The sequence below is a fragment of the Pangasianodon hypophthalmus genome, chromosome 19, assembly GCF_027358585.1.
Source record: "Pangasianodon hypophthalmus isolate fPanHyp1 chromosome 19, fPanHyp1.pri, whole genome shotgun sequence".
Taxonomy (NCBI): Eukaryota; Metazoa; Chordata; class Actinopteri; order Siluriformes; family Pangasiidae; genus Pangasianodon; species Pangasianodon hypophthalmus.
The window spans coordinates 3,621,344-3,642,312 of record NC_069728.1 but is presented as its reverse complement, the minus strand read 5'-3'; the positions used below and the strand labels follow the sequence as shown (position 1 = coordinate 3,642,312).

Sequence of the window (20,969 nt, the reverse complement as noted above, 5' to 3'; positions counted from 1 at the left end):
CATCTCTGCGCTTTTGTGTAGCGGCTGTGTGCTTTTGTGTAGCGTCTCTGTGCTTTTGTGTAGCGGCTGTGCGCTTTTGTGTAGCGTCTCTGTGCTTTTGTGTAGTGGCTCTGCGCTTTTGTGTAGCGGCTGTGTGCTTTTGTGTAGCATCTCTGCGCTTTTGTGTAGCGGCTGTGCGCTTTTGTGTAGCGTCTCTGTGCTTTTGTGTAGTGGCTCTGCGCTTTTGTGTAGTGGCTGTGTGCTTTTGTGTAGCATCTCTATGCTTTTGTGTAGCGGCTGTGTGCTTTTGTGTAGCATCTCTGCGCTTTTGTGTAGTAGCTCTGCGCTTTTGTGTAGCGTCTCTGCGCTTCTGTATAGTACCTCTATGCTATTGTGTAGCGTCTCTGTGCTTTTGTGTAGCGTCTCTGCGCTTTTGTATAGTACCTCTATGCTATTGTGTAGCGGCTCTGTGCTTTTGTATAGTACCTCTATGCTATTGTGTAGCGGCTGTGTGCTATTGTGTAGCGTCTCTGTGCTTTTGTGTAGCGTCTCTGCGCTTTTGTATAGTACCTCTATGCTATTGTGTAGCGGCTGTGTGCTATTGTGTAGTGGCTCTGTGCTTTTGTATAGTACGTCTATGCTATTGTGTAGCGGCTGTGTGCTTTTGTATAGTACCTCTATGCTATTGTGTAGCGGCTGTGTGCTTTTGTGTAGCAGCTGTGTGCTTTTGTGAAGCAGCTATGTGCTTTTGTGTAGTGGCTCTGCGCGTTTGTGTAGCATCTCTGCGCTTTTGTGTAGTGGCTCTGCGCTTTTGTGTAGCGGCTGTGTGCTTTTGTGTAGCATCTCTGCGCTTTTGTGTAGTGGCTCTGCGCTTTTGTGTAGCATCTCTGCGCTTTTGTGTAGTGGCTCTGCGCTTTTGTGTAGCGGCTGTGTGCTTTTGTGTAGCGTCTCTGTGCTTTTGTGTAGTGGCTCTGCGCTTTTGTGTAGCGGCTGTGCGCTTTTGTGTAGCGTCTCTGTGCTTTTGTGTAGTGGCTCTGCGCTTTTGTGTAGTGGCTGTGTGCTTTTGTGTAGCATCTCTATGCTTTTGTGTAGCGGCTGTGTGCTTTTGTGTAGCATCTCTGCGCTTTTGTGTAGTAGCTCTGCGCTTTTGTGTAGCGTCTCTGCGCTTTTGTATAGTACCTCTATGCTATTGTGTAGCGTCTCTGTGCTTTTGTGTAGCGTCTCTGCGCTTTTGTATAGTACCTCTATGCTATTGTGTAGCGGCTCTGTGCTTTTGTATAGTACCTCTATGCTATTGTGTAGCGGCTGTGTGCTATTGTGTAGCGTCTCTGTGCTTTTGTGTAGCGTCTCTGTGCTTTTGTGTAGCGTCTCTGCGCTTTTGTATAGTACCTCTATGCTATTGTGTAGCGGCTGTGTGCTATTGTGTAGTGGCTCTGTGCTTTTGTATAGTACGTCTATGCTATTGTGTAGCGGCTGTGTGCTTTTGTATAGTACCTCTATGCTATTGTGTAGCGGCTGTGTGCTTTTGTGTAGCAGCTGTGTGCTTTTGTGAAGCAGCTATGTGCTTTTGTGTAGTGGCTCTGCGCGTTTGTGTAGCATCTCTGCGCTTTTGTGTAGTGGCTCTGCGCTTTTGTGTAGCGGCTGTGTGCTTTTGTGTAGCGTCTCTGCACTTTTGTGTAGTGGCTCTGCGCTTTTGTGTAGCATCTCTGCGCTTTTGTGTAGTGGCTCTGCGCTTTTGTGTAGCGGCTGTGTGCTTTTGTGTAGCATCTCTGCGCTTTTGTGTAGTGGCTCTGCGCTTTTGTGTAGCGGCTGTGTGCTTTTGTGTAGCATCTCTATGCTTTTGTGTAGCGGCTGTGTGCTTTTGTGTAGCATCTCTGCGCTTTTGTGTAGCGGCTCTGCGCTTTTGTGTAGTGGCTGTGTGCTTTTGTGCACAGAGTCACTGCACAAAAATGCCTCAATAAAATTGAAAATTGACTAGACTAGATACAGAGCGATACTGGCAGCAGTTCAGAAGGGTTTGGCTCGCACATTGAGGGCTAAAGTGTACTGAAACCCTCTACTATCCAAGATATTTCTTTAGGTTGGCAACTTTTTCTTCTGGCTTGGCTCTTTTATAGGAAGCACATGTGCAAAAATAAAAAAAAAAAAAAAAAAAAAAGGCCTCCTCCATGTTTGTCTTTTGTTAGCAACAAGCTACCAGCTAACTGTGATGAGTGATGTATATTTTCCTCCTCAAAACAGTGAACTGTATGATCCGTGTTATAGACTTAAAAGTGAATATATCTATATGTTGGCTGATCGAAAGCAAATACTTGTATAACTCGTATAAAGGTAAGAAGTGCTACTGTGTTTACTGCTGATGCTGTGAGCTGCCATGTTGATTTGACGTCACTTGCTGAACTCGGGGGTTGAGGAAACCATCCCGAGCTGAAGGGCGTTTTCTTTGTTCTTCCTGGTCGGTGGTTGGGAATTACGAGTTATGACCTTTAGTCGAAGGCAGTACTAAACTGCCACAAAATCAACAATAGGTAGAAAACAGCTTTTTCACCACCTAAAAACTGTATAAAATCTTATATCCATCTAAAAATTAAACATAAATAATCCTGGTATTCTTTTTACCTTTACTGTAAAAATATCTTTTCACTACTACAGCTACAGCTACATAAGCTTCCTTTCAACATTTCATCAATTTGTTTTGCTGAAATTAACTATAAAGTGTTACTACGACGCTACAAACCCTGAACTTGGCGTGTGAAAGAACGGCGAAGCTTCACAGACCAATGAGAGACGAGAACCTGAAAGTTTTGTCCTATCAGCCAATCAGGTGCGGCTTGCACGGCCTTAACGCTTGATTTATCGACTGTTAAACACTTCCGCCTTGTAGATCATGAGCACCAATCGGAGCGCACTGTGGGCGGGGCTAAAAGCCACGCTCACTGACAGCGCTCTCGTCCAATCAGAGCGCAGGAGGGACACAGCCGTTAGCTCGCGCTGCACCAATCAGACGGACAGGGAGGCGGGTCTGTTCGCCATCCGTCGAGTTTTTTTCCTTTAGATGTTTGAAAACGACAAAAAATATTACAATAGGGCGAAAGTACAACCTATAATTCAAACCTAGCAAACGTAGGATTCCCTCTGTATCTCGTGGAAGTGTTCACAAAGCGCTGTGAGAGACAGGAGGAGAAGAGAAAGGGGTTGTTTTAAAGCTAAGCTAAAAGCTGTTGGGGAAACAGAGCAGCGCGTGAAGGTAAGAAGCGGCCCATCATCCATCTCTCTCTCACTCTCTCACACACACACACACACACTCACACACAACATACACACAACATAACACACACCTCTCTCACACACACACACACCTCTCTCTCACTCACACACACATATACACATCTCACACACAACACAAACACATACACACAACATACACACACACACATATACACATCTCACACAAATACACACACAACACACACACATATATACACATCTCACATCTCATACACAGCACAACACAAACACATGCATACAACACACACACACTCTTCTGCAAACCTCTTCACTGCTAACACCAGAGCACTCATCATCATCATCATCATCTTCAGCAGCAGCTCGGAGTGCACTCTGGGAAATAAACTGAGTGTAGAGTTACACACGAGCTGCACTGACTTGTATGTTTATATTTATATTTGTATTTATATTTATGTTTATGTTTATATTTATCTTTATCTACACATACATGTCCCTCTTTAATCTCCTGGTGCCGGATAAACAGCTGATACCAAACAACATCCTCCATTTACTGTCCTCAACACTTTACTAGCTCCAGGTTAACTAGCTAGCTTAAGCACTCAACTAGGTTTGTTGTCCTAACCTAGTTAGCTAGTTAGCTGGGTAGCTAGCTCCCTTTTCCCAGGCTAGTAGTCCCATGTCATGAGCTACACACTTGGCTAGTCAGTGAGTGCCAAGTCTTTCTTTTTGTAGAAATTGTTTTCTGTTGTTGTTGTTTTTTGTTGTTTTTTTGTTTGTTTGTTTGTTTTTGTTGGTTTTGTTGTTTTATACCAGATAGATGACTATGTAGAATGTTTAGAATAAAGGGATTAGTAAATTATACCTTGGGAGCTTCACTAGAGTGTAACACAACAGAAATAAACACACACACACACATTTCCATCCAAAGTTCAAGTGCAAATATTAGTCTTTATGAGGAATGATTAATAATTAAGAAGCTGTATAAAATTTAGTATTTATAATTATTATTTTGTCTACGTGTGTGTGTGTGTGTGTGTGTGTGTGTGTGTGTGAGAACGAGAGAGAGAGAGAGAGAGAGTTTATATCGTCCACACTTAGGGACGGTCAATCTGTCTATCTTAGGAAGTCGGAAATGTTAATAAATAATTTATTTTTAAATGTTAATCATTTTTTAATTCATGAAAGGCTTAAAGACGTTTTATGTGCGTCTGTAAACTGCACGTGCTTTCGGCTGATTTACTCCGCTGATTGCTGATTTCACACTGTCATTATATGAACAGCGTAAAGATCCTGTAATCCTCTAATCACGCGTCACACCGCGGTCCCGAACTTCCTGAAGTAACACGTTTTCGAGACATGTCTGTTAAAGTCGTATTTCTGATCGGTAAGCGTCGGATAAATCACAGAGATGGTCGTCACATTAAACCTGGTTGTTTTGATCTTTATTATTGTAAGAGCGTGTTTTAGGGCTCGTTGTCATCCAGGTTGCACTTGAGCGTTAGTAGGTCACATGACCCTAATACACGGCTTCCTAAACTTTCTGGGCAAATGAGCATGATGAATTTTCTGCGACCACAAGCCTAGACCACAGAACATTTGAATATTTTATTATGTTAGTATCATATGCTTGTGTAACGTAAGTAACTAAAAAAACAAAGGAATATTATTTACACTGACTTGCCGGTCTAGTGGGAGGTGCCGTGCTGTTACGGGAAAATAACCCACGCCAGGAGAGGCAGAGGAGTCCGGTTTATACTTGCCGTGTTATTTTGCATGAGGTTGCAAGAGCAGCTGTAACATGATCGGCGTGATTCACACATTCGCCGCGTATCTTAATACATCCAGAAGATTTAAAAGAGACATTGACTACACGGCGCGTCAGAGCCGCAACATCCCTGTCCATAATTTTTTAAAAATGTCCGTCTGGTTGCCAAGTCAAACTGTAAAATGTTTACGCCGTTAAACACGCTGACGAGCTCTGTTACTCTTTAAAACCTTCCGCTGTCGTCGTGATCGTCGTGATCGTTGTCATGAGCTGCGTCTCCAATCAGAAACTCTGACCTTATGTTCAGAAGTATTGACTAGTCTAAAAATCCAGAAGACTGGTACACAAAACAGGTCTTTTGGTAGGTTTGAAGGCTACATAAGAGGTTTTTAAAATTCAGAAACTAACTGTAAAAGGAAAACCGGTTAGTGTTAGATAGAATAGTACATAAGTATGAGATTTGAGACACAACGCAAGCTTGTTTAATGAAAAGAGACGGACAGGGATTTTTATTTATTTATTTATTTTTGCTGAACTACATTACGATTTTCTTGTGTAAATTAAGCGACCCCACCCCTAGTTTGGCAACCGCTGCGCTAATAAGTATATAGCCTACTGTATATCTGTGCTACGAACTCAATAACTAAAGCCGGTTTTTGCACTGTGCGATTCCAGCGGTCGTTTGCGATTATTACTTTTCACATTGTACAACATGATCCCAATATAATTTTGGCAGAATTCTATAACACACTGTGTGATAGTGTGTATTCTTCATGCCAGATTATATGATTAAAGAAAATCACTACGTCCTGCCGTACCGGGTGCGCAGCGACGCAGCACAGGTTTGTAGCTCTTTAAATAGTTTCATATTGTCGTTATAGTAATTAACGCTATCGCTCTGTTCATCGGATTTATAATTAGTTAGCTACACACCTGTAAGCTGTAACTCATCCTCTATTCCCTTCATCCCTTTTTTGTCCTGTCGTGATTTGTGAACTGTGATGAGAAAGTCACAGAGTCTTTCTCTCTGCTGCTACAATTCAACAAACCGCTCTTCTTTTATATCCCGCGTCTGGTTTACGTTTCGTCATTAACACATTTGTAGCTGATCCCGTGTAGCTCTAGTTTTGTGTAACTCTATGCTCTCCTCCTATTGGTGGATTTTATACGAGTATCGTAGCAGCACTCACTCTCTGAGATTTTAATCAGAATTTTCTGACACTGCCAGAGGTTTATCTTTGGTCACAGTGGCAGTAAATCGACCGCTAAGACCACTGATCTCAAGTCTCGAGCGAAAAAAAGGTTGTTCTTTACGACGTGTGATTTTTCTCCACGCGACACAGAATATCGTGCAGTGTAAAGCCAGCTTTACCCTTCAAAAGTGTGAATGATAGAAAAGAGCGCTTCTTGAAGTGTCGTTAGACTGAAGAAAAAGCACAAAACCTCTTTCTGCACAGGACATATTGGAATTTTTACCAACAGGAGATGCACTAACTGGCCAGTTTAATAGGAACAGCTGTACACCTGCTAACTCAACGAAACTGGACAGCTGAAGCTTGTGTCCCTTTAACGGTCCAGTTTCTGTCGCCTCAGATTACTGACAGCACTGGAACCTGATGTGGTCTCCTGCTTTTGTAACTCATCTGTCTCAAGGTTTGACATGGTGTGTGTTCTGATGCTTTTCTGCTCACCACGGTTGTAAAGAGTGGGTATTTGAGTTGCCGTAGCCTTCGTGTGAGCTCAAACCAGTCGAATCATTCTCCTCTGATCTCTCTCATCAACATGGTGTTTCTGCCTCATGTTTAGTTTGTGTAAACTCTAGAAACTGTTGTGTGTGAAAATCCCAAACGCTCAGCAGTTTCTGAAATACTGAAACCAGCCCATCTGGCACCAACAGCCATGTCACGGTTAAAGTCACAGAGATCACACTTTTTCTTCATTCTGATGGTTGATGTGAACATTAACTGAAGCTCTCGACCTGCTTGAATCTGCATGATTTTATTCACTGCACTGCTGTCACATGATTGGCTTGTTGGATAATTGCATGATTGAGCAGGTGTTCATTTAAAACGAATCCAAACAGATCTCGTGCTCTGTGCATTTCTCTCACGGCTCAGTCTTCTAGAGGAAGTGGTTGAAAATTAGCTGCGCATGCAACAGTGACGCGATTGTTAATGAGGCAATTCTGAGCCAATGCAAGCTCACATAATGTTTCCTGCCATTCCGGCAAGTTCTATTCTTGACATGCACTGTCAGTGTATTATTAGTTTGTCTGATCATCTCAGACGGGAGAAACACCTCCAGGTGTTGCGCTACAAATGTTCCTAAGCGCTCGGAATTATGCGCACAAACCTGCTCTGCGAGATGGATTTACCTGCGCTCCCCCTTAGCCCATTGCTGGTGCACTTTTCAACCAATAACTTCAGACTTCATGTCTCTGTTAAAACAGAAGAGCAACCCTCTAAAGTCTGCAATCCGTCTTATTAATGTACAGAAGGCTGTAATTGCTCCATTTAGGCAAATCTCATTTCACAGCAGGTACGCTCGTCACTGGGACGTCTGCCCGCAGGTGACGGTTCGTGAATGAAAGAGAGATTTGGTGCAATATGGTAATCATCTCATGGGAACAGTTTGTCATTAAGAGAGAGAGAGAGAGAGAGAGAGAGAGAAGGGAATAGGAGGGGGCTGGTGAATGCTCCGAGCGCTTCTCTTATATAGGTTATTTGCAACCTAAATGATTCGTCTGTTACACTTTGGTGTTTATTATCCATAGTCTAGACACCCTCCCACCTTTTTTCTCATGATAATCAGATTATTTTTTGTACTAAGTGTGTAATTAATACAGAATTAGTGCACGAGTTGCTCAGCTGTGCGTATTTCTCGCACCTGGTGTTTAACGCGTCTGCAGCGAACACTCGGATTTCATACATCATTTCCGCTTGGAGGAAGCGTGTCACTCACGTCAGTCTTCCACTGCATTTGTTTTCAGGCAGAAATCTGATCGTATGCACCTGTACAGGCTGTTTCAATCACATGGTCTGCTAATGAATCGTGTAAACGAAATGGAGACGAGACGACAAAAGAAGCTACGCAATGCAGCTTCCGTTATAGCATCATCTTTATCCATTAGCCCAGCAGTGAAGAGCTCTAAAGTTCAGCGCCATTTCTAAACAGTAGCACAATGATTGTGTATTTTCCAGCAATGAGCCAGTCGATTAGACGCTCTTTTGTTGCTGTCCTGGACGCACTGAGATGCTTTCGCGTTCACACTACAAACATGATGTGATCATATGCATCCTAGACCACCTCCGAATGTGGTTTGAGTGATCGGATCACGATGCACCTCCGAGACACATCGGACCCTGTTCACATTTAGCGCTGTCCACCTACGATCAGATCACCCAGGACGCACGTTAATACCAGATATGAACAGAGGCTCAGAGATGCATTAGGGCCTTTCGCACCGCTTTAGACCCAGAACTAAAGTTACAGTACTAAAGTACTGGGTGATTTTGCGCGAACTGTTTCCCAGTACCGTTTAAAGGGTTGCATTCGGACCAACAGTGGGCACTAGGAAGTGACGTAAGCCGGTCGACGGCGACGTCATTTGTGCGCGGCGTTCAACAACGGAAACACAGAAGAACAACGTAAACAACTGGAGGATGGAGGACGCTGTGATCGGAGCTGTGTTTTTGTTGTGTCTCGCGGGTTTCACAGTAACGTACATGGAATGTCGACGTATACGTAAAGCAATTGAAAGAACGGTATGTTTACACGGCGTTTTAAATCATGGCAGGTGAGGGCGTTTTCATACGCGTTTGGCCAATCAACGTCTACTTACGTCACGGATAGTACCAGTTGTGCTGGTTAGACCCTGCTCCGGAGTAGGAGCTAATCTGGTTCTCGAAAAAGGCAGTCTGGTACTAAAATCGCCCCCAGTTCTGGAGGTGCGAAAACGCCAAAAAGTGGGTAGTTCCACAATTAGTTCAGGTACTATGAAAAGGTTCCCGCAGTGCGAAAGGCCCTATTGTGATCTGATCAAACAAAAAATCATCCCGATGCATCTCAGACAGCAACGAAGGACCAGCTAATCGACTGTGTCATGGCCTTAGCTGGAAAACACGCAATCATTGTCATACCGTTTGGAAATGGCGCTGAACAGTAGAGGTCTCCAGCGCTAGCTTAATGGATAAAGCGTGTGGCTGGAACGCTTATCTCTTCCGTCGTCTCATCTCTCGTTCGTTTGTAAGTTTCTTTAAAGGACCACGCGGTTGAACAGTTTGAAGCAGCCTGTACAGGTACGAGATATGATTCACAGGACGTTTCTTCCCGAAGACTAGTGCACCGGAAGACCGATGCACTAAATGTGCTTGATACCCTTCCTCCAGTGTACAATGATGTACGAAATCCAATCACAAGTGCTCACTGGAGACGCGTTCAAAACGCCAGGTTTCAGCTGATCGGATCTCGGGAGATGGATGTTAAGACGTAGCGGGTGTGAACAGGGTCCTGATCTCTCGGTTGCACAGGATATGCTTGATATGAAAGGATTTCTTCATTCTTTCTCTCAAATGTTTACGCAAATCTGCGGAAAAAAAGAAGAGCCACTCATACAAAGGGTTTTGGTTTTGTGGTATCAGATGCCTGGTACATTTGTGCATTGTGTAGTTGTGCTTTTATTTAGCGATGTTAGATGTATATAAAGTCAACAAAGGAAAGTAAAGCATCCTGGCTTTAGATTGCAGGAGTTGAAATTGATATCATTGAGTAAAGACAACATAATGCGACTGATGTAGAATTACCCACAATTCCCCTGTCTGCTCTATTTAGGGATTGACTACTAATGGACTGCTGTAGAGTATAGAGGTGTGTGTGTGTGTGTGTGTGTGGTTTAATCCAGTCAGTGCCTGTAATGTGGACACGTTTGCTCAGTCATCTGTCTGCTCATGATCTCTGTCTGCTGTCTCCGCGATCACAGGCACATTAATATTCATGTGCAGGATTAATGCTGCCTCAATGGACGTGGGAAGAAGTGCTGCTTTGTTTGCTGCTGACGCTGTGAGCAGCCATTTTGATTTGACGTCACTTGCTGAACTCGGAGTTGAGAAAAACATCCTGTGTTCCTGAGTTGAGGAGGCGTTTTCTGTATTTTTGTTTTAAATTTTTTTTTCTTTCTTTTAATTTCTTTTTTTTTTTTGCTGGAGTCAGACGATGTGGTTAAGAAATCAGGTTTTTCACACAAGATGAGGTTCGTGTACTAGGACCTGGTCGATGCCTGTGACAGGTAAACGCTTGTGCTGAGTGACCGAGCTTCGCCGTGTAGTGTTCGTCAAGTGTCGTAAGTAATGGGCTGTAATTAAAATATCTGTTAGAAGGGCTGGAGACGTGACGATATTATATCAATATCGCGATAAATTGTCACAATACGCTTTTCTGAGATATCGTGATATGTTTTTATTAAATTAAATTTAAAAAACTGCCTGGAATCAGCTGGACCTCTTTGGCATTTTCTCTTTTTCAGTGTTAAATATTTTTGCTTATTTTATAGACTATTATTTTTTAAATATAAATTTACATTTATTCTAAATTTGTTTTTGATAAACAAATTTATTATGCATTATTTATAACTTCTTTAAATGCGGCACTACTGTTTTGCTGGCAGTTTGTGAGCAGACCTGTACTTATCGTAGAAATGCCTCTGAGTATCATATGTTATGATATTTTTGTCACGGTTCCCACCTCCACCTCTTAGTCTTATTAGTTTCACAAGACGTTTTACGGATTCCTTCAGCAGAATTTCATTGCGCAGTGTTTTGTAGTGCTGTGCTCTACTTTTCTAAAATACTTGTTTCCAGTGCTGAGGTCTATATTGAGGCATGATGCTGTTGATCTTTGCTCCTTTTTTTTTCCCCTCTTGCCTCTCTGTTGTCCCCGCTGCAGTCTTTCAGGCGAGAGAGCTGCAGTGCTGCCGTCGAGCACAGAGTCGCGCAGAGTCGCGCAGAAGCAGGGAAATTCTCTCTGACTCGGTGCATCATTAACCCTATCTCAGTGATGTGACAGAACACCATCACAGTAGAGCGCATTAGCTGTTTTGTATTACGTTCGAATAACAGCACGGTGTGGAGTGTGTTACTCCGCTTATACCACAGCGATTTGCCAAAGATTACAATATTTAATTTATTAATGAATGACATTTTAACAGTTTATAGCTAGATTTAACGTTGTGGAACATCTGTGAAATATGCTATAGCTGTGAAAAACACCAGCATCTCTCTCATTCTCTCTCTCTCTCTCTCTCTCTCGCTTGTTATTTTACAGAGAAACTAGAAAGTGTAAACTCCTCTGTCCTGAAGACTTTGTAAAGCACTGTGGCTGTTACAAAGCGCTGACACTCGAGACTCCATCCATAAATGTTAAATAAACATTTCCTTACAAAAAACGTCGCCACATCCACGGTTATACTTTTTACTTTGTTAAACAACACATTTCTTAAATATGTTTGTTATTAGTTTTAGATTACGTGGCTTACGTTGCTCAAGATTAAGTCCCTGTGTACGAGCTGTTGCTATAGAAACAATAACGCGTTAGAACGAACGCATTAATACAAACCTATCGTTCATGTTACTGCCGGAACTGCTGTCCAAGCCGTGCAAAAATAACGCCTGACTTCTGACCAATCAGATTGCAGTATTCAGTATGTAGTATAAATGCGTTTTGTGATTTCAGTGGTGTACTTGTGCTCATTTTTGTAGGTCCAATTCGAATGCGAAATGAGATGTGATTATGAAAAGAAATAATTTCCCTCTTGCAGAATGTCCTGGGATTTTTATTTTTTTTTTGGGGGGTATTTGAGGACATAAGGCGTTATGTTTTTGGGTCGTCAGTCCGTCCATCCAAGATTCTGATTAGCACGATGTCTCAAGAACAAGTGGTTGAATGTTTGTTGGATTTTATATGGAATTGCCGTTTCTACCACCAGGTGAACTGATTAGTCTTTGGAATCGATCCAAACCCAGTCGAGGTCACAGCAAGGTCAAAATGTCTGTAAGGACTAGACTCATTGGCAGTAGAGGCATCGCTGCTGAGATTGCTACTTGTTTTGAAGTAGTGTGGTGTCTTAAGTGTTTGTGAAGTAAATTTAGGGGGGACTGGTTGTGGAGCTGAAGTGAGGATAGAGAGAGCAGTAGTTAAAAGTAATATTGGTGTTGGTCAATACCTTTTATATAGTTTTAGTGTTAGTGTCAGTGTTAATAGTTTTAGTGTTAGTGTCAGAAAGGGAAGGTTTTGTTTCATCTCTAGGTGAAGTTGTTTCATCTCTAGGTGAAGTTGTTTGTGGTGTTTGTGTGTGTTGTTTGGTGTACAGTCTTTATACAGAGCTCCAGAGCGTGACTAAAATGGACGCCAATGTGAGGAAAAGAATGTATTTTTATTTAGGGTGCCAGTGGTGACAGGTGGCATCTGCAGAAAGGCATTTTAAAACATAACATAGCTTCAGGAATCGGCTCAGTTATGAGCACATAAAGCAGGCAAGGTGTTATAGCCGGGAAAAATGTATTTCATAACACGAAACGTTTCACTTTAAATAACAGATGTGAAACCTTGAGGAGGATGGGTTACTAAAACAGAAAACCACATCAGGTTCCACTCCCGCCAGCTGATAAAACAGGAATCTGAGGGCACAGGATCACCCAAACTGGACAGGTGAAGACCAGCTGATGTTTTTCCACTCTTCAGCAGTCCTGTTTTGTGCCCATTGTAGCCTCAGATTGCTGTTCTTGGCTTCGAAAAAATCTTACATGGTCAGTGTTTGTCATGTTGTTTTTATGAGCTGAAAGAGAGAATGCCTGCGAGAGGAGGTGGAGCTCTGACCCCCAAAAAAAACCGTCTAGTGCAGCGCTGCTCAGCCAAAAATAGCTAGATGTTTTGTTTAGATGTGGTCAGTAGTGTCATGTTCTTCTGTGTGTTTGATAGAAGTGACAGCAGAAGTGGCAGAGGCATGTGTTTTATTACAGTAACGGATTAAACGGAGCCAAAGGGTTTTCAGTGCGGAGAAACTGAGCTTTCTGTGGTATGGTTTAAGGAGAGTCCAGAGGGAGGGGCTGCGAAATCCAACCTACATTTTTTTTGGGGAGTCGGATGCGGATACAGAAGGGATGAGAACCACTAAAGATGGAGTAAGGAGTTTGATCTGGTAAAACAAAACGAATGAGTTGACAGAAATGGACGGAAATGCATTTTAATCTGTATTTGGAAAAAGTCAGTGAGGTAACTGTCTGATCTCACACAGGGACTAACCACAGTTGTAGTCTTGTGGCCTTTCAGTCTTGTTGCCTGTCGGTTCGGTTAGTTCCCTCTCCTGCACTTGTGTTCAAGCATTCTGGTCTAATTTTGCATTCGATTTACCTCGGAAGCGGGAAGATAGAGCACGGAGAGACATCGTATTCGACCTCCGTGCATTCGAGCTACAAGTGTGAAAACACAATACACATCTTCCACACATCTTAACATGTCTCCTCAGTGATAAAACTCTTGTTTATCTTCAAAGCTTCAAGCTGATTGTATTTTCTCCGAAGCACGTGGTCATATGATCACACTCAATCGTCCAAGCAATTGAAGAGGCACTGGAGAAGAGAAGAGACGCTATAACTGACGATATTGTGCGGATGTGAATATAAAGTAATGATTTATACGTGTAGCTGCTGTTATAATGGCTCCTTTAATCAGCTTGTGGGATCTCGCTTTTTCTTTCACATTTTCTTTCTCCTCCTGAAAATACTTTCCCAGGTAGTGTGTGTAGTCGAGGTTTTACCGCTCAGACCGAGTATATGGTTTAGTGCCTCTGCTAAAGCATCCATCCTTACTCACGCTACGAGATTAAATACGACAAGTAGCAGCAGTCAAACATCTTTTTTTCCAGCGCGAGGTGGATAGAAAATCGCAGCCATATGTCCGGACTAAAATTATCAGACGACAGCTGAGTTTGGTGAAAAACAGGAGGTAAGTCGGCCTCTAATCTTCAGAGTTAAAACGCCAGTCCGGACGAAAATAAAATCACAGTGTAGCACCTGTAAAATAGGAAACTATCCCACAGGCCCATGTAAATTTAATCTCATCCAAATAGGGCTTATTTTATAGCTTTTACAAGTGAACGTGTCTGTATGTTGATTGATCGAAAGCAGATACTTGTATATACAGTGTAACTCATTTAAAGGAAAGAAGTGCTGCTGTGTTTACTGCTGATGCTGTGAGCTGCCATGTTGATTTGACGTCACTCACCGAACTCGGAGTCGAGGAGAAACATCCCGAGTGTACGTGTAGGAATTCCATGTTGAAATTGTGTTTCCCTTTTTTTTTTTTTCTTTTTTTCCCCTTTAATTTTTTTGCTAGTCAGAGGTTGGGAATTACGAGTTGTGATCTCTAGTTGAATGTAACAGAAGCAGAACGTGTGTGTGTATGTGTATGTGTGTGTGTGTGTGTGTGTGTGTGTGTGTGTTTTGAGGAACTGAAGAGAGGTTCTGTTTGGATTTTGAAAAGCTTGTCACTGGCTGCGGAGTAAAAAGGAAAAGCAGTCTCTCTGCGACTGACACCACAGCCGAGCAGTTGTTCTGTAAGGCACAGTGAGCACTTCATATCAGAAGCTCTCACTGATTTCCTTGGAATAGCCTTTATAAGTTAATATACAAGCCATAATAAGTAAAGCTGTAAGCAGACTATAGAAAAAGATTGCAACGGAGGAAATTAAAGTGAAACGTGAAACGATCATATACTATAGTGTCCTATATTTATTTATCTCCACCCCCCCTTCATGTTCCACGCAGTGTTTGTGCACACAGTTACAGAGAGGTGAGTTAACATGCAAGCCGCTTCGTGTCTGATCTTTGCCCAAGTACGTTGCTGTTAGTTAAATATCAAACCAAATTTTGAACGGTTTCGATTCTGCAGAAATGAGGATTAAAGAAAGGTTGTTTGTTTTGGAACAAGACTAAAGTAGTAAAATTGCAGGAAAAGAAACGGTGGCTCATGTTTTGCTCTCTTTACGTCATCCAGCTTTTCCTGTCAGACACTGAGGAAGGTAGAGAGAAGGAGTGCAGTATTTCTGCAGTTCTTTGTTCACTAAACTAGGGAAAGTCTGTCTGAATTTCTGGAATTAGTTTCCTAAAATATCTGAGAGACGTCCCATTTCTCTTAAGTCACATGTGGTAATGATTTACACTCTCAACAGCGTCTAAATAAGCGCGTAATGCCACGCTATAGGCAATATACGCAACTGAAAGGGTTTTTTTTTTCTTTCTTTTTTGTAATTAGCTGTTAAATTTAGTAGACAGCAGGAGGTTTTTTTTGGCCAGTGACCCCATTTTAAAGGCTGAAAATAACTCCTTTCTGCACTCATTGAAAGTGCATTACTGTAAATGAGCACAGAGCCCATGGAATTCTGGGTAACTTTCTTATTTAAAGATTTCAATTTAACACTTTAACAAAGCAATATAAAAGAAAATACCTAAAAAAAAAAAAAAAATCATGCATCACACATGACATTTAGCTGGGGTACATCGAAGAGGTAAAGACCACATACGGGTTTCTTATTAAATATATCTGTCCATTTTAATTATCATTAAATATTCCAAAAATAAAGTTTATTAGCATCAAATACTGGTTTCGGAGGAATGTTCTGTGACCCCACGTGAGGTCGTGACCTCCATCTACATCCTACACTTGGTCACTTGAGAAGAGGATGGGGGTCACAACCCCACCTCAGGGTTGAAAAACTATCTTTTTTCTTTTCTTTCCTTCATGCATACATTTATCCATCCCTTTCTCTCCATCTATTCCTTACTCCATCCTAAATCCTTTCTTCATCCAATCAACCATCCCTTCCAACCATCCCTTACACCCTCTCTTCTTCCTACATTCTTTCCTTCCTTTCTCTGTCCACCATCTGTCTCTTACTCCCTCTCTTTTTTTCTTTTCATCATTCAATCAACCATCCCTGACTCTCTCTCCTTCTTTCATCCATCCATCCATCCATCCAGCCAGCCAGGCAGCCAATCAACGTATTTTTCCTTCCTTCATGCATCCATACAGCCATCCCTCTTTTCCTCCATCCATCCATTTCTCCTGTCCTCTTTCCCTTCATCTATATATCCCATCCTTCCTCTCTTCCATCCATCCATCCATCCATCTATTCCTTCCTCCCTGTTTTTCTTCTTCCAGCTGAGTTAAGTTTAAAACATACCACATGAGATCTTGTTAATAAAGAGGAAAGTTTTCTCCTCGGTTATTGAACCGGGCAGCTCTGAATAAAAACCTCTCTGACAGCGCTGACTCAGCTCTAGCTCGTCCCGCGTAACCGCGCTACTCTAATGTTAATTCAGGTTTGATATTAAAGCTAATCTCGTGAATAATAAGCAGACTCGCTTCGCCCGTATCTCCGACTCTGTCTCTGTCACAGATCCTGCAGATCCCTGGTTAGATCATCGCTCTTTGTTGGCCTCCTCATGATGTCATGAATGTTGGGTCTGGGAACCATGAGCATAAACACACTCCATTAGCTGACTCCAGAGCTGCACCCTGATGTCAGAGCGCTGCAGGAAGCAGCAGCAGTAATCACAGCTAATGAGATGAAGAGATAGGTCTATAAAAAGACCCTGGCAGCGACTGTGGGTTTTGTCTAGGCTGCTTGAGGACCCTTTAAGTCTGTAGATGTGTGTGTGTGTGTGTGTGTAGCTGGCTTGTAGATTACTACAAAATCTAAACTTAGAGGAATACAAATGCAAATTGTAGACTTTTTCCTCTTCTGATCTTCTCAGTGATGTACCTCATGAATGGTGTAACTCTCAGACATAAAACATATAGTTACAACATAATCTCTCTGATGACGACAGTTGCTGTTATAACGAATTATCAACGAGTGACGAGACAGCCTGCGTGTTTGCCATTACCTCCAACATGCACACAAATGATGACTGTAGTGGCATGTTTTTGTTTTCAGCAAATTTTGACGGCAGTGCTCCATCAGCACTTCCTACCCAGTGTCAGGAATAGCGATGTCGTGCCTGATACAGATTAGTCAAATGCTCCTAAAAACGGGCTTTGTAGTGAAATTGGAGTCTTTTGATATACGTGCAAAAAAAAAAAAAAGCACAAATTTGAGGACATGCAAAATAATGTATTATTATTTTCAATAATTACATGCTAAAATGATTAAATGCCATCTGAGTCATTTAGGATGTATGATTAAAAAAAAAAAACTGTATATACAGTATGTAAGGTTGCCTCTTTGAGCTTGGTGAAAAGTCTGGAAGTGAAAAAAAAAAAAGCTTGAACAGACTAGGCTTTAAAAGATTACATTTTCTGATCAACATAGACAATTTCATCCTTGTGATTTATTGTTACTTACACACACACACACACACACACACACACACTAAAAGCTAAATGTGAAATAAAGTGCCCCGTGCTTCAGTCACACCTCCCTCGACTCACAGCAGCACAGCTGCCAGGGTTAAGATTATTTTTTTTTTTTAATGTCAAATTGAGCTAGTTTTGAAACAAAACAAAAAATCAGAAATGCATGTCCACTACGGTAAACATGTTTCCAATGCAAGGGCTTTTTGGGGGGAAAAAAAGTCTTTTTGTGCATTTTGAGAAGTAGCTGGGGTGAATGTTTTGATGAGACCCGGCAACCCGTGCACACCAGAGCACATTGTGTTGCATGCAACCGCACAGCTTTTGTTTCATTATACACTGCTAACAATTTGAACGGATCACGCTGTCACCTGTCATTATTAAGTTTCAGTTACTGTAGGTTTATAGTGTTGAATCTTTCAATCAGTTGAAATTGGAAATCTAAGACACAAATTCAGGAAGTGCCTATTTGTTGCTGCATCAAATCGAATTTGAATTTCAAGTATCGATACACACCAAGTGGTTTATTCAGAGTTGTACGTTATGACATTTAATACTAAATATCCAATACTAATCAAATACTAATTAAAAGCAAACTAACAGGGCTGTCCTAGAAGATAGCAGGATGAAGTTTGCATTGCTGAGCGTTGTATAAATCCTTTTTCTTTTTTGTCTTTTGTTTTTGTTTCCTCAAGTTGATGAGATTTAGGACTGCTGGCCTGCTCTGTCTCTCCCTGACCTGCCGTCTCTGCCGCTGCTCTATGGCTCACAGGTATGTCAGCTGTGTGTGTGTGTGTGTGTGTGTGTGTGTGTGTGCGTGCGTGCGTGTGTGTGGTTGGTTTCTACTTACTGAAGTGAGAGATTGTGGTCGGAAGGCGTTTCAAAATGACCTCACCTTCCTAACTTAGCAACTGAATAACATAACTTCCGTTAAACGGTCCTGAGCAAGACGGAAAAGCTGTGTGTCTGTGAACTACGTTCAAATACAACATGAAGTCAAAACTGACTTTATTTTACCTTGTTAGTTTTTCAGGCCTCCTCACTGAGTGGGGCAGGCGTTAGGTTTTCGGGTTGTCTGCCCGCCTGTCTGTTTGAGATTCTCTTTAGTGTGTTAGCTCAAGAACGAGTGGTTGAATGTTTGTAGGATTTATGGAATTTGTAACCAGCAAATTAATTGACCCAAACAGGGTCAAGGTCAAAGCCAGGTCATATATCTGAAATAGTCTTTCTTCAACAGCTTTCTTGACACTTGAAGTGTATTTGTAGGGTATTTCTAGCATACAACTTAGTACCAAGAAGGAGTAGACTTGGTGGTGGTGGTGGAGGCGTCCCATTGATAACATCAGCGTCAAGTTTGACTTGTCTCATGACATTTTGAATATTCAGTGGAAAAAAACTTCAGTGGAAATATTAAAGTTAAACATTTGTGGGTTGAGGTTATGACCAAAGATTGTAAGCCCATTATAAGAAATGTTTTAATTTTGTACATGGCTGTGTGTGTGTGTTAGATGTGATGTCACTAGCATGGACATTTGGGGAAATTTCCCTGGTATTGTGTGTAATAAAGGTTGCGTGTCACTCTCAGCACCAGTGGCCCACCTCTTTCTCTTATTCATGTATCATTGTTCACTTTATTGTCTAAGTTCTAGAAAGTTTTCCTGTTTTTCCCGGGCAGAGCAGTGTATTTGTGTGTGTGTATGTATGTGTGTGTGTGTGTTGTGGGAGGAGAGCATACTGCTCGGTATTGTTCCCGTTGCTTCCTCCCTGACATTCCTGGGCTGACTATGACTCGGGGTGGGATGGGGTTCCAGCATTGGGCTAGTAGTGAATATAATATCATTCCAAATCATACTGGTGTAACTTAAAAAAAATTGTGATTTTTGCCATATCACAATACTGTGAGACGTAAGCAGGGTTCAACAGTGTAATACACTCGTTTTTGTTCCTGCAGTAACCTGTGTATGTGTCCGCTAGACTTGTGTGGAGGGTGTAGTCGGGGGCTGCTTGCTGGCAGCGCCAATCACAAACACTTGGCTGGATGGTCAATTTTAGGTGAAACGGTTTAGGGGGGAAAAAAAAACTATAAATTTTCAATATAATCCTTTTACAAATTGGTTGTCTCATGTCCACACGGTTGACAATTTCGCTGCTCTGCTGCCACGCGAAGTGTTTGAAGGTGTCTGAGCGCTGACCAGAGCCTGCCTGAATGACTACCGGCCGGTTGCACTCACACCTATCATTATGAAGCGCTTTGAGCAGCTAGTTATGAAACACATAAAGAGCAGTCTTCCCACCACACTGGACCCATTTCAGTACGCCTACCGTCCCAATCGCTCGACGGAGGAAGCCATATCTGCTGGCATCCACCTTTCACTGACCCATCTGGACAAAAAGGGCAACTATGTAAAGATGCTGTTCATAGACTTTAGTTCAGCATTTAGCACATTCATCCCACAGAAACTGATAACAAAGCTGAGCCTGCTGGGTCTGACCACCTCCAATCTGCAACTGGATCCCGGACTTTGACTGGGAGAACCCAGTCCGTCTGGATCAGCAACTCCACCTCCAGCACCACCACACTGAACACTGGCGCTCCCCAGGGCTGCGTGTTCAGTCCACTGCCGTTCACACTGCTGACTCATGACTGTGCTGCAAAGTTCAGTTCTAATCACATCATCAAGTTTGCTGATGACACTACAATTGTGGGCCTCATCAGCAACAATGCTGAGTCAGCATACAGACAGGAGGTGAACCAGCTCTCAGAATGGTGCAGAGACAACAATCTATCTCTTAATGTTAATAAGTCTAAAGAGATGATTGTCGACTTTAGGAGGAGCCAAGTGGACCACTCACCACTGCACATCAATGGGACACCTGTGGAGAGAATCAAAAGCTCTTGAGAAGAGAGCCAAATCCCCCTCCCTCCCATCCTCACCACTTTCTTCAGAGCGACGATAGAGATCGTCCTGACCAGCTGTCTCTCCGTGTGGTACGGGAACTGCACTGCCTCTAATCACAAGACCCTACAGCGAATTGTGAGAACAGCTGAAAAGATCATAGCAGTCTCTCTACCCACCATCGAAACCTCATTCAACAACCACTGCACCAGCAAAGCCACCAGTGTTGTTGACGACCCTCTCACCCCTCTCATGGACTCTTCACCCTCCTGCCATCTGGCAGAAGGTGCAGGAGCATCTGTGCCAGCAACAGCTTCTTCCCTGAGGCAGTCAGATTCCTCAACACCCTGCTGCCTCCCAACGCTCACCTGGGCTAGTCAAACACCTAACCCAGTATGACTGTATACCACTGCATGATTTAACTTAGTTTTTTTTTTTACATCACAAAAACCTGCAATTTTAACAGGGGTGTGTAGACTTTTTATATCCACAGTGCTTGGTCTTGGTAAACCAGAGCCCAAGAAAGGAGAAAATAAAGTTCCTCTTTCTCCTCAAACATGTTGTTACTCGATCATTTTATCAACTTCCTCTGTTTGACTCTTTTCTACCTTCTTTCCTTTTTTTTTTTTTTTTTTTACTGATTTCCTTACTCTGTCTCTGTCTTTAGCCTGTGA

At 42.4% G+C, this 20,969-nt stretch overlaps 1 protein-coding gene across 1 annotated transcript in view; it reads left to right on the top strand.

Annotated features, from left to right (window-relative positions):
• The first annotated feature begins 2,983 nt into the window (after positions 1-2,983).
• fryl (furry homolog, like) overlaps positions 2,984-20,969 on the top strand; it is a 101,247-nt gene continuing 83,261 nt past the window's right edge. The window contains exons 1-2 of the mRNA XM_053242016.1: positions 2,984-3,226; positions 18,094-18,170. The gene's annotated coding sequence lies outside the window, so the exon portion shown is untranslated. The remainder of the gene's footprint in view (positions 3,227-18,093; positions 18,171-20,969) is intronic.